Genomic DNA, 12864 nt, shown 5'->3' with positions numbered 1-12864 from the left:
CTGTTTGACATCTTTGTTGGTAACATGGGCAGTGAAATTGAGTGCACCCTCAGCAAGTCTGCCGCTGACACCAAGTTGTGCAATACAGTCAGCACACTGGAGGGAGGGGATGCCATCCAGAGGGAACTGGGCAGTCTTGAGAGGTGGGCCTGTGCTAACCTTATGACGTTCAACAAGACCAAGTGAAAGGTCCTGCACCTGGGCCAGGGCAATCCAAAGCACAAGTACAGGCTGGGTGGAGAATGGCTTGAGAGCAGCCCTGAGGAGAAGAACCTGGAAGGCTGGTTGATGTGAGTTGGCAATGTGCACTTGCAGCCCAGAAAGCCAACTGTATCCTGGGCTGCATCAAAAGAAGTGTGATCAGCCTGGCAAGGGAAGTGATTGTCCAACTCTGCTTTGCTCTCGTGAGACCTCACCTGGAGCACTGCATTCAGCTCTGGGGCCCCCAGCACAAGAAGGACATGAATGAGTCCAGAAGACGGCCACAAAGCTGATCAAAGGGCTAGAACACCTCTCCTACAAAGACAGGCTGAGGGTGTTGCGTTTGCTCAGTCTGGAGAAGAGAAAGCTCTGAGGAGACATTATAGCAGCCTTCTAGTACCTAAAAGGGGGGCCTACAAGAACGGTGGGGAGAGACTCTTTATCAGGGAGTGTAGTGATAGGACAGTGGTGAATGGTTTTAAACTAAAAAAGAGTAGATATAGATTGGATATTGGGAGGATGTTCTTTACTCTGAGGCCGGTAAGGAACAGGCACAAGCTGCCCCGAGAAGCTGTGGATGTCCCATCCTTGGAGGTGCTCAAGGCCAGGCTGGATGGGGCTTTGAGCAACCTGGTCTGGTGGGAGGTGTCCCTGCTCATGGCAGTGGTGTTGGGATTAGATTATCCCTTAAAGGGTCCCTTAATTTAAACCATTTATTGATTCTATGATTTACCTATTTATAAAGCTACAAAATATCATAGAATATCCTGAGTTGAAAGGGACCTACTAGGATCATCAAGTCCAAGTCTTGGCTCCACACAGAACCACCCCCCAAAAAAACAGACCATATGTCTGGGCATGTTGTCTAAATGCTTCTTGAACTCCATCAGACAGTGCCATGACCACTTCCTGGGGCACCTGTCCCAGTGCCCGACCACCCTCTGGGTGCAGAACCTTTCCTTAACACCCAGCCTGACCCTCCCCTGTCCCAGCTCCATGCCGTTCCCTCGGGTCCTGTCACTGTCCCCAGAGAGCAGAGGTCAGCGCCTGCCCCTCTGCTCCCCTTGTGAGGAAGCTGTAGGCCACCATGAGGCCTGCCATCAGCCTGCTCTGCTCTGGGCTGAGCAAACCAAGGGACCACACTGATCACACATCTCAACCTCTAGACCGTTCACTATCTTTGTTGCTCTCCATTGGGCCATCCTATTAGCCCTCTCTCTACTAGTTTTATGTCCTTCTGATATCGTGGCAGCCAAAACTGCGCGCAGTGCTTGAGGTAAGGTGCTGGGCCTGAGGCACTCCAGGGTACAGTTGGCTTTTTGGGCTGTCAGGGCACACTGCTGGCTCATGTTCAACTTGCCATCTCTGCAATCCAAAAGGATTTATAATATGTATACTAACTGGGAAATTTTTGTCCTTCTTGATAAGAAATCGCAAGGAAAATGTGACATAAAACATGTAAAAATAGACAGAACTATTAACATTTGGGGTAAGTAATAAAGAAGCTAGGAAGAGATGTGAGCTCATGAAAAAGATTAGGAAACCAACCTCCCATAAATTTTAGGAGGACAAAAAGATCACACACACACACACATACACACACAAGCCCAAGTTTTAATACACCTTCTGTGAACATCGGAAATTAAAAGGATATTTTAATATGACACTTTGTCTTAGAGTGTGGTTTATCTTAGAGATAAACCTTAAAGTAAGTATAAAATGATATAATCATTACTGTATGTTGATTTTTCAAAACATTATCCCACAAGTATTTCAGATTAGGTATCTTTAGAACAGCAGTGAGCTATTAAGTTGTTTACTTATGCATAGATTTGTACATTATGGGCCTTATTTATTGAGGTCCTTCTGTTTTAACTAAACTAAACTATATTATATCCACTATATATAGGGATGACCATGCTTATTTCAAAGTTATTTCTTTAGAATAAAACATGGAAGACTCTTCAGAGTGGAGAGATGTATATCTATATTAAGGCTCTGGAAAATTAGGTGTGCAGTCCAGGTCATTTGCTGCAGTTGATGGAAAGAAAAAGGACCTCTGGAGGGTGATTCATGCCATTCATATGAGATGGGTTGGGGTGTAAGGTGATCTAGCTTCTGATTGTCTTTTTTTTTTTTTTTTTTTAATGTCTGTTAAGGACAAAGACACTCTAGACAATTAAACTAAATTAGTGTCTTAACATTTAGGTGAGTAAGATGAAGTAAGATAGGTCCCTTCCTAAAGGTCTGCTGACATCTGTTTCAGTTTTTGTTTGTAAGAGGAAAATACTCATTCTTTCAATTTTCATTGTTTTAAAACTTCACCCATTTTCTGATGCAGATAAAATACGTGGTTAACCCCATTAGTGTGTAGCACAGCTACATCTCTAATCCGAAGCATTCTTGTCAGTGTACTCTTATTCATTCCATACTTTCTTTGTAAGTGCACTTAATCATGTTTCCACACGCTAAGTTACATCAGAAAATATTATTTAGCTTCAGTGAAAAATTCAGTACTGCTGATATCTTCCATTTTCCCAAAATTTCTGTCAGAGGGGAAACCCATTTTTCCACATTTTTAAATCCTCCCAGGAAACTGGTATCTAAATCTGTAGCAAGAGGTGTGCAAATGAAAAGGCAGAATATAAATACAGTTATTTATAAATAGCACTCAGAAAAGTCCATAAAAGTGATGTAGCAGTGGTATGTTCAGTAGAATGCATTTATCATTAGCTATACTTTGCCTAAGAAAATCTAAGTGGTTGCAGTGGTATTTTTAATAGTAGCTGGTTTATCCCCTTATGTATACAGAACAACTTGGAATCATTAAGAGGCAGAAATCACATTATACTCACCACACCCAAGTAGATGACCAAAAAACAATAGCAATCATGAAACTGAAAGAAAATTTTTACGGCTGTTTTTTTCTACCATATGAAAGTGGAGGGGGAAGGAAGGCTACGTTATACTGTACAAATATAAGGAAATAAAATTAAAGCCAACATTATTAAAAGCAAGACATATCCTGGGAAAACAGTTATTTGGATTGAAAAGGATGTCTTTCAGAAAAAGTGACCACCCACAAAAACTTTCTCTGATGTAGGGTAGGATGAGCAATGCTGCATTCTATTTGAGCTGTCACACTTCTCCAGGAAGAAAGCATCCCTCTCCTTTCATGTTCACCAGTGTAAATCATAAATGTGTCTAGTGCAATGAGGTGAAAGCATAAGTCCTATGACTTGGATGGAATTGACATCTCCCTGTTTTACTCCTTCAGGTGTCTTGGATGAAACAGTCATAAGTCAGAACATGTATTCATGTCATCAACATGTGACTTTACAGGATTTTGCAAAGTAGGCTTTCAAGCAATAATTTCAAATGGAATCTGATGGTTATCCTTCTATTTGCCCCACCATTCTTGCTTGCATTTATCAACAATGGTGATTATATTTCTTAGAAACCATTATGCTTCCTGAACATATCTTCTTCTATTACTTCAGCATAATTAATTACCATTTCATCTTCCTCCTCCCGTGGCCTCTTCCATCACCTTTACATGATTTCCTTGTGATTTTATAACTTCCTTTATTGTACCTATGCTTTCCTGCACCGTTTATTCTTTGGGAAACCTTACTCACCTTCCATGTTGCCTGTATTCTGATATCTGTAGACTTAATTTTGACATTTGGCCTTTTGTATAGAATTTCTCAGGTTTCCATTTAAGGAGGGGCAGATACAGGGAGGGAGACATTAAAACAAGACTCTTCTCTATTGCATTAGATGCTAATAATGTGTATAATTTTCTTAATCTGTTAAAGTGAAATGACTAACAAATTGTGTAAACTAAAGGTCTATGGACTTCAAAAAAGTAACACTGGTTTTAATTATTTTCTCTACAGTCTCTAAGAGTGCCCCAACATAATGACAATGCTTTCTTGGATTCACCCATTTTGCATAAGCCAGCCTCTTTCTGCAGCAAAGCATGTGGTACATACATAAATACTGAGGTCTAATACTTGAATTTACTTGTGTTTACTCACGTACTTATTACCTTATACATACTTCCATTGATTTCAGTGGAGCAATACATACAGGCCTCCATCTTATATTGCAACTCGCTAAGGTGTCTCCATTTCCTTTGAAATCCTACCCTTTCCAAGAATGAGTTCAAATAAGGGTAGCACTCAAGCAATACTGAAGGAGCAGCCAGGATAGTTACTGAAAACCGTATTTCTGTTCCTGGAGTCAGGCTGATCTCGGTAAAGTAGTAGCTTGCACTGTCTTTAAGCGGCATGAGCATGGATGTTTGTGAATAAGAAAAGTACACTCCATTAGTGTGATCCAACTCCCATAATAGATAATGGCTTGCTCTCCTTTGACTTTAATGGGAAATAAGATCAGCGTGTCAGTTTTATGAAAAAAAAGGTTTTGTTAAAAAAAATATTCATTTTGAAGAGTTACACAATAGGGAAGAAACATTCTCTGCAGCCTGAAAATGTCTTCTGCAAACATAGTTATCTTGCTGTTTAGCTTCATAACAACAGAGCTAATCAGGGTTTCTGCTTAATTTGAAATACATATTCACTTTCCAGATGACTCAGGAAAGAAGAGTGCATTTATAGTGCTTTTGGCAGGCTTGTAGGGATTCCTCTGAGTGGATAAGGACCTGCTTTTCTTCCAGGTAATTTGGACCATCTCCACTCATTTGATTTTCACTATCACCAAAAAGCGATCCACGTAGGAGTTCCATAAAGCTGCAAATTACAGTTGAGTTCAAATCCTTAAAGACATTTCAAGTGCGCATTGTAACAGAGACTCATAGTAATCAAGTTGCAGAAAGACTCTTATAACAGCCATCTCTCTCTTTCTGAATTGCTGGGGAGCAGGCAGATGTGGAAATTATGAGTAATGTAATTGATGATCTTAAGGCTTTTAAATACCCAAGCTCTCAACAATCAAGATCTATTTGAGTTCAGAATCTAATAAGTAGTAAATACAATAGGTTTCAGTAGGATGTTTTATCAGGTTCTCTGCAGTGCTTCCCCCCAACCACCCCTCGCTTTTATGGGCAACATTACCATCTAATCAGCAGACAAGTTGGAAAATTTTATTGTGACACATAATCCTTTTTAGTTCATCATATTTCTCTTTCTTTCATGTGCAGTTATGGTGAGTTGGCTTATCAGGCATGTGTTTTCAGAGATTTTATCCTCTTTTTTTTTTTTTTTTTTAACAGATGAGAAAGAGAATCCTGATATTCCAGGTTGTTTATTGACAACTTACTTAAAGGTACCAAGAAAGAAAAGTGGTTGCATCAAACTCCCAAAATACCAATACAGTGAATTAATGTCCTAAAGATTTCCCAGATGCCTTAATTTATAAAAACTTTTTAGTAATGATGATGGCTCCAAGATATATTCTGGATATACTCAATATGTTCTAGAAGTATTATTTCAACCCAATGGAAAAGTTGTGTATAGTGAGGAGTTAATTTCAGTTTTTCATCTGTTTTCCTTTAATCCACAGACCAGACTGAATGAATCCAAAATTCTACATTATGTTTCAGCTAAAAAAAATAAGAAAACATTTGTCAGTGAATAACCCAACTCATGCTATTACCATAGGTACAGAGCCTAACACCCTTGCTTACGTGTTAATTTATCCACACACAAAAAAATCATGTTAGTGTGAGGTGAGTAAAAAATATTTGCACCACTGGAAAAACTGCTAAATCACATTTCTCCAGATTCTCTGAAAAGCAAAATATGTTGCAGCTCTGCCTTTGGTATTTCCTAGTTTGGTAGAATGAAAACAGAAGGCCTTTTTTTTTCTTTTTCTTTTTTTCTTTTTTTCTTTTTTTTCCAAGTAAGAATATATTTTCACTGCAAAAAGGAAACTTTTCATTCAGAATGAGAGAATGAAAACAGAAAATTTATATAGACATTAGAAAGTATAATTTGTTCAAAGGGGGCATTTCTTATTATTTTTACCACAGGGATTAAAAAGAACTCATTTTCTCTTGGTTATAAAATCAGAATATTTGCTACTAACTGAGGTTTTTACAAGTGTTCCTGCCTTCTTGAAAAAAGGAGTGATCTTTCAGGGTTACATGTATGTCTTCGCTGCAGTACATTTCCTACCAAGTGGTGAACCAGATTTATGGGACAGGCATGAGTCTGTGACCCAAAGAAATGGTACTTAGGTCAGCTGGGACTGGAGGTAAAACCTGAAGTTGTGCTTTTGCTGAGGTTGGTACACCACTCAGTAATGAGGCACAAACTAATGAGCAGCCTTAAACACTGATAGTGTTCCAGTGCCAATACTTGGCTCATCTTACTGCAAACAAAGAACTATGGCATATGTGCCCTGGCAGTGCTAACAACATGAACGGTACCTGTTAGGACACAATAACTTGGATATGCTTTTGCAATATGCTTCTAGATGTCCTAATGCTATGAAAAAGGTATCAGTCTTGAAATAAATACTTATTGTCTTGCCTGGATGAGCCCCATTGGCATAGTAAAATGCTATCAATAAAATACAGGTCCTCACGCCCAGCTCCAGCAATTTGCAGGTGGACAGCTGACATGCATAAGCTGCTCCAAAGCACCATTGCATCTCTCTCCTGTTATACAGCCATTTAAGCATACCCTGAAAAAAGTTGGAAAAAAAATAAAAGGAAAAGTTTAGGCTTCTTTACATTCAAAATTTAATAACTGTTAATGTTTCTTGGAAAAGCATCTGAAGTCCAGAAGAGAGAAAATTCAGGGTGGTGGTCCTTGCTCAAAACTTGAGTTCAGCTGCCTTAATATACAGCTATGGGGAATGGGGGATGGTGGGACAACACATTATCTCCACCTATATGTGTTTGCAGGGCCAGAGAGGATACAATTTTGTTCTTCAAACACCCTTCTTTATAGGACTAAAGAAAACCGTTCAGTCAATGCCATTGTGATTCCATCACTTTTTTCTGATGAATCAGCAATCTTTTGTTGAAAAAAGAACCTGCTCTGTTGTAACACTTCCAACCCATTCTACTATCAATTGCAAAATTACGGCTATTGCTCTAAATGGTTTATGTTGGAAATAACCAGGAGAGTCAGGCCAAATTGAATATGCTTTGTATTGGGGAAAGCATTCTGTATCATTTAAAGTCTCCCAGAGTACATACAATTTTTCTAACTTCTCTCATTCTGAATATTAGCCCTGCAATTTAGGCCTGTGTTTGAAGCCTGGCAGATTGGGAAGTATGATACTAATGCATGCATTGATTATGAATGCCCGGGTTAAATGAACAATTATTAACTAGTGAATGAGGTAGTTAAAGAACGTCTTAGTTTACTGTTACTGTATTTCCCAGTGACAAGACTGAAAGCAAGCTAAAAATCTTTTTGGATGCAGGATTGTTTTTCCATGGATGAGGGATTACAGATTGGCTTTTTAACTTCAGCTTTTCCAAATAGTTTTTCAGTTATTTAATTTACTCTACATGGAGTCTATTGATTATTCAAGTTGGCAGTCAATTTTATAGGGCACCCCGCTGTTTCTTTGCTTAATGTAGTCAATGATTGTAATTGCTTGATCAGTGCAGCCCATGAAATAGGTTTTGTGTCTTTTTTACAATGCATTGATGGCTTTATCTGATGCAGTCTTGGCAGGGTCTAGGTTTTACAGCACTATCCTGAACTCCCAGAGGTCTCTAGATTAATGGCTATGGCTTTCTGTTGGAGCTGCTGATACTGCTCTCCAGAATGTATTCACACATCTGGCATGCCACACTTGGCAGTTGTGCCAGCTTTTTGTTGCGCAGTTACAGAATATCTCACCAGTGCCTAGTTAACTGTTTTCACTAAGGGAATGAGATAAAAAGCCATCCACAGAGTTGTTGGCACGCGCTCTGTGTCATTGTAATCACAAATTTTTAATTTTTCTATTACACTTTTTATACGGCCAATTGATGTTTAGAAACAACAAAATACACATGATATTTGTTGTATGAACTCTGATTTGATTCTGTAAAAGATTCCAAGCTTATTGTGATTTCCTGTAAATGTCCCATTAACGCTTTCTTTCCAAGAAAAAAAAAAAAAAAAAAAATGAAAAAGCTTTACGCTGTACTGTCAGTAAATAAATGGATTAAAATTGCATCTCTCCAGCTTGAATTTTTTACGAGCAAGGAGAAAGGAAATGTGGGTGGAAGAGCAGCAAGAGGAACCTCGTGACCTTGTTATGACTGAAGTAATTCTTTTGTCTTCCATTGGTTCATGTTAAATTACTTAAGCTTCATTTAGCTCTGCTTGAAAATCAGTGTTTCATATTTGGTAGAATTTGAATCATATTATTAGACATGTAAAATGTAGTCCTAATAAGCAGGCCAAGAAAATGTAATGAAATATGCAACACAGGTGCATAAATCCATGGACAATATAATTATATAGCACACATACACCGTTTACAGTGCCTTAGGTGACATCCTGCCAAAAATGTAAAAGCGTGATAGATTTTGGACCAGCTGTGGTATGAACTGATTTCCTCAGCTGAGCTTGACATAGAAGCTGGACATGTGCGACTCCTATATTAATTCTTTTCTCTCCAGGTAGTAAACTGTAAATGCATAATGCAACTTTGTATAGTAAAGGTCTACTGAGAAGACATCTGGAATTCCATATTTAAAATTCCAAGCCTGTCTTTCCACTGAAATTTTGGTTATGTTGGACAATAACACAGGAATCATATATATTGATATGCAATATTAATAACCCACAAACCCATGTGTTAACAATAAATAGCCTTAATAAAATCTGTCACAATGAAAAATAATGAGAATAACATGGCAAACATGTTCAGTGTTATGGTCATTGTCTTGACATCACTGCTGGAATATTTTATGATTTCTGCTGATTTTAAAGCAGTGAAATCCAGTCACGTGCTACAGGCCCTTCCCCAAAACTTTTAAGCATGTAAGTAACTGCTCATGTGAACTGTTTCCCTGAATTTGTTTGTCCCTGTGTTATCAGTGTCAAGACTTTAAACAGATGGTTCCTCTCCTTCTAATATTACAACTGCTTTGCATGTTCTTTTTCATTATGAAAAACTGTGATACTTTTAATTCAATAATATCTTGAATCCTTGGCTTGAAGGATTAAGGATCTGCAATATGGAAAATGTAAACAACTCCCAGGAGGGAAGAACCAAATGGTAGCATCGAAAATGTTACTAGTGGACTATCAAAAGTAGCTGTACAGTTGCCCTTCAGACACAGAAGAAGATGTTTCCAGAATTTCTGAGCAGTTGTTTTGCCTTAAAATGTAAAAAGCCACATATAGAAATTCACATTGAACTTCAGCCTTTTTCTGTACATTGTTAAGTTATGGTTTTTGTGGTTAAAAACAATGATGTTTTATCTCTGGTGGAACAGTAAATAACAGTAGCATTTTTTTAATTTTTTATTTTTTTTTTTATGAAAAGGCAAGTAAGTTAAGAGGAATCTGAGAAATATAGATAGTAAATAATAATAATAATAATAATAGGAAATGTAAAACACTGTAAATTCATATATGTTCTGTACCTTTCAGAATATTGCATTCTGCCTTTTCCTTTCCATATCTGTTTTTCCATTAAAAAGGAAAGGTGAAGAGAAAGCAGGGTAACAAATGCTGATATACAAAAAGAGATTTAAACAGAGAGTTGAAAATTTTCTGCAACATTTTTCCCTCAAAACCCAGTTGCAATACACTTAGTCACTTTTGCTATTTCAACTAAATAGCTACTGCTATGCATATTGCTAGGCACTTCTCTAGCTAACTCAAGATAACCCCCTAAACATCTGTGAAAATCACTTTAACTAGTGTAAACTTAACTATTTTATGTTCACTCAGAAAATGATCAATCTTTTCCTGAAGTGGTCAGTATCCACAGTGTGATGAAAATCAGAACTGTATTAATATTGTAGGGTCTTACATAAGACATCTGTGGATTTGGATACTGGGATATGTCCTTCCCCATAAACACAATGGGCATTTTGCTATAGCTTTTGGTGGAGAACTTCATCTATACTTCCTTACTGCATGTAATGTTGTTGAATTATTTTGGGGCATTGAACTGACCTTGCATTTTGTAAATCCAATGCTAAATATTATGCCCCACTCAACATCTCTTTCACATTGACAATTAACCCTGCACATGAATCTGGCTCTTTTGACATTGTCTCTCACTATGCAAGTCCTTCCTATGAAGTGGTAAATGTCCCTATCTCTCTTCATTAAGCTATTTGTGAAAATCCAGACTTCTGGCCAAAAAGCCTCATGTAGGCACCACATGGACCAGCGAGGTCAGGGATGATGTTTTAACTTTTCTAATCACCCTTGTGTGGCAGCAGCTCGATGTTATTTGAGACCTGTAAGTGTCGTGGAAAGGAAATTGTGAATGGCTTCCTATACAAGGGAATATCCAATAGTTTAAGAGATAATTCTCATGATTGCTTAATCTTGCTTGCTTAAGTGAGTTCAGAATTGTTTTGTTAGTTTTTAGGTTTGGCATAAATTTAAGAACCTAACTAAGAAATAAATTAATGTTTCTCTCTCTGCAAAATAATCTTATGAAGAAAAATATTCATACCACAATATTCCATATGCTATAAAAAATAATAATAATTGGTTATTAAAGTGTTTGCTCAATCTGTCCTAAATCTCATTCTTTTCTTTTCTTTTCTTTTCTTTTCTTTTCTTTTCTTTTCTTTTCTTTTCTTTTCTTTTCTTTTCTTTTCTTTTCTTTTCTTTTCTTTTCTTTTCTTTTCTTTTCTTTTCTTTTCTTTTCTTTCCTTTTCTTTCCTTTCCTTTCCTTTCCTTTCCTTTCCTTTCCTTTCCTTTCCTTTCCTTTCCTTTCCTTTCCTTCCCTTCCCTTCCCTTCCCTTCCCTTCCCTTCCCTTCCCTTCCCTTCCCTTCCCTTCCCTTCCCTTCCCTTCCCTTCCCTTCCCTTCCCTTCCCTTCCCTTCCCTTCCCTTCCCTTCCCTTCCCTTCCCTTCCCTTCCCTTCCCTTCCCTTCCCTTCCCTTCCCTTCCCTTCCCTTCCCTTCCCTTCCCTTCCCTTCCCTTCCCTTCCCTTCCCTTCCCTTCCCTTCCCTTCCCTTCCCTTCCCTTCCCTTCCCTTCCCTTCCCTTCCCTTCCCTTCCCTTCCCTTCCCTTCCCTTCCCTTCCCTTCCCTTCCCTTCCCTTCCCTTCCCTTCCCTTCCCTTCCCTTCCCTTCCCTTCCCTTCCCTTCCCTTCCCTTCCCTTCCCTTCCCTTCCCTTCCCTTCCCTTCCCTTCCCTTCCCTTCCCTTCCCTTCCCTTCCCTTCCCTTTCCGTCCAAAACACAAAATCATCATCATGAATGTGATCAGATTTTGCTCCCCATCAGAACTTGTTTAAAAGATACACAGGCAGCTCACAAAGTACAAGTGCATTAACATCTTTCTTGGGACAGTTCCCACTCCCACGGAAACCAGGGGGAGGGGACATTTATCACTGACTTCAACAAAATCATCATGTTTGAATAGACAAAGATGATCAGATAAGAAATAAGTAAACTTCTTTGAAGAACAAGGCCTTTCCCTTCATTTTAAGGCAATAAAAAAATGTCTTCTTTCTTTGTCTCTTCCTGAACCAGTCTCAGTGGTACTGTGAGCTTCTAGAGAGATGATCCTTACTGGATTTCCAAACCCTTTTTCAGACTTGGGGTATAATTTTGACCTACCCTTAGGACTGATCGAGAACTCTGCTAAGTCGGGACAGATGCAAGATGGAAAAGAAAAAATATGATCTTCCAGAGGTTCAGTATGAGTCTTTTACTTTGTTTCTCTGCATTTACATATTTCAGTGGAAACTAAACTAAGCTGATTGCTGGTGAGGGTCACACAGCTTGTGTGCTTTGGAATGGGACACAGCCAACACAAAATAGATTTGTCAGTCTTTCATATTTCTACACACTTACCCCCCTATACCAAGTTCCTCTAGTGATGGCAAAGAAACTACAGCCTCCATTTGTTGAGAAGCTGAGGAGGATGATTCACTGAATTCTTGTCCCAAGTATTACTTTTGTAAGTGTAAATATTATATTTCAGCACTCGAGAGCTCAAAAATAATCTTTATTCTTGAAATATTTATACATAAAGAGCATTACTGAAATAGGAGTGCTTGATTACTTGGATTGGGTTGCATGATTGTGACATACTTATTTTTAGTTCTTGTGCTGAATGGTAACAGGAGACAGAGATTAAAAAAATAAATAAATAAGGATAGATTCATTGCTGGTGAATGTTAACTGTTAAACAACTTGTGCGTGTCTGCATATGGGAGATGGCATCAATTTGGATTTCAATTTCTGGTGCATCTTGCATTTTCTTGTATTTGGAACAGTCTGCACTGCGATTTACAAAGCATAAAGTCATTGTAGATGGACACGGTATTCCTTTGCCATGTAAAGATAGTGCAGATATACTGAAAAGGGGCAGAGACATTGACCTTGGAGACTCAGCGGAATATGTACAGAGCAGCAAGCAAAGAGCTGTCTCAGTTGCTGGTGCACAGGGCTGCTTTTCAGAACAGGGGCCCAGAGCACTGCAGCATCTGCCCCAGTCTGATCTGACCACATGGCATAGCCACCATCCCAGGTAATTACTTTACTGGC

Source organism: Netta rufina (genome assembly GCF_964035555.1).
Source record: "Netta rufina genome assembly, chromosome: 2".
NCBI classification, from domain to species: Eukaryota; Metazoa; Chordata; class Aves; order Anseriformes; family Anatidae; genus Netta; species Netta rufina.
Note: the sequence above shows the minus strand (reverse complement) of the source record.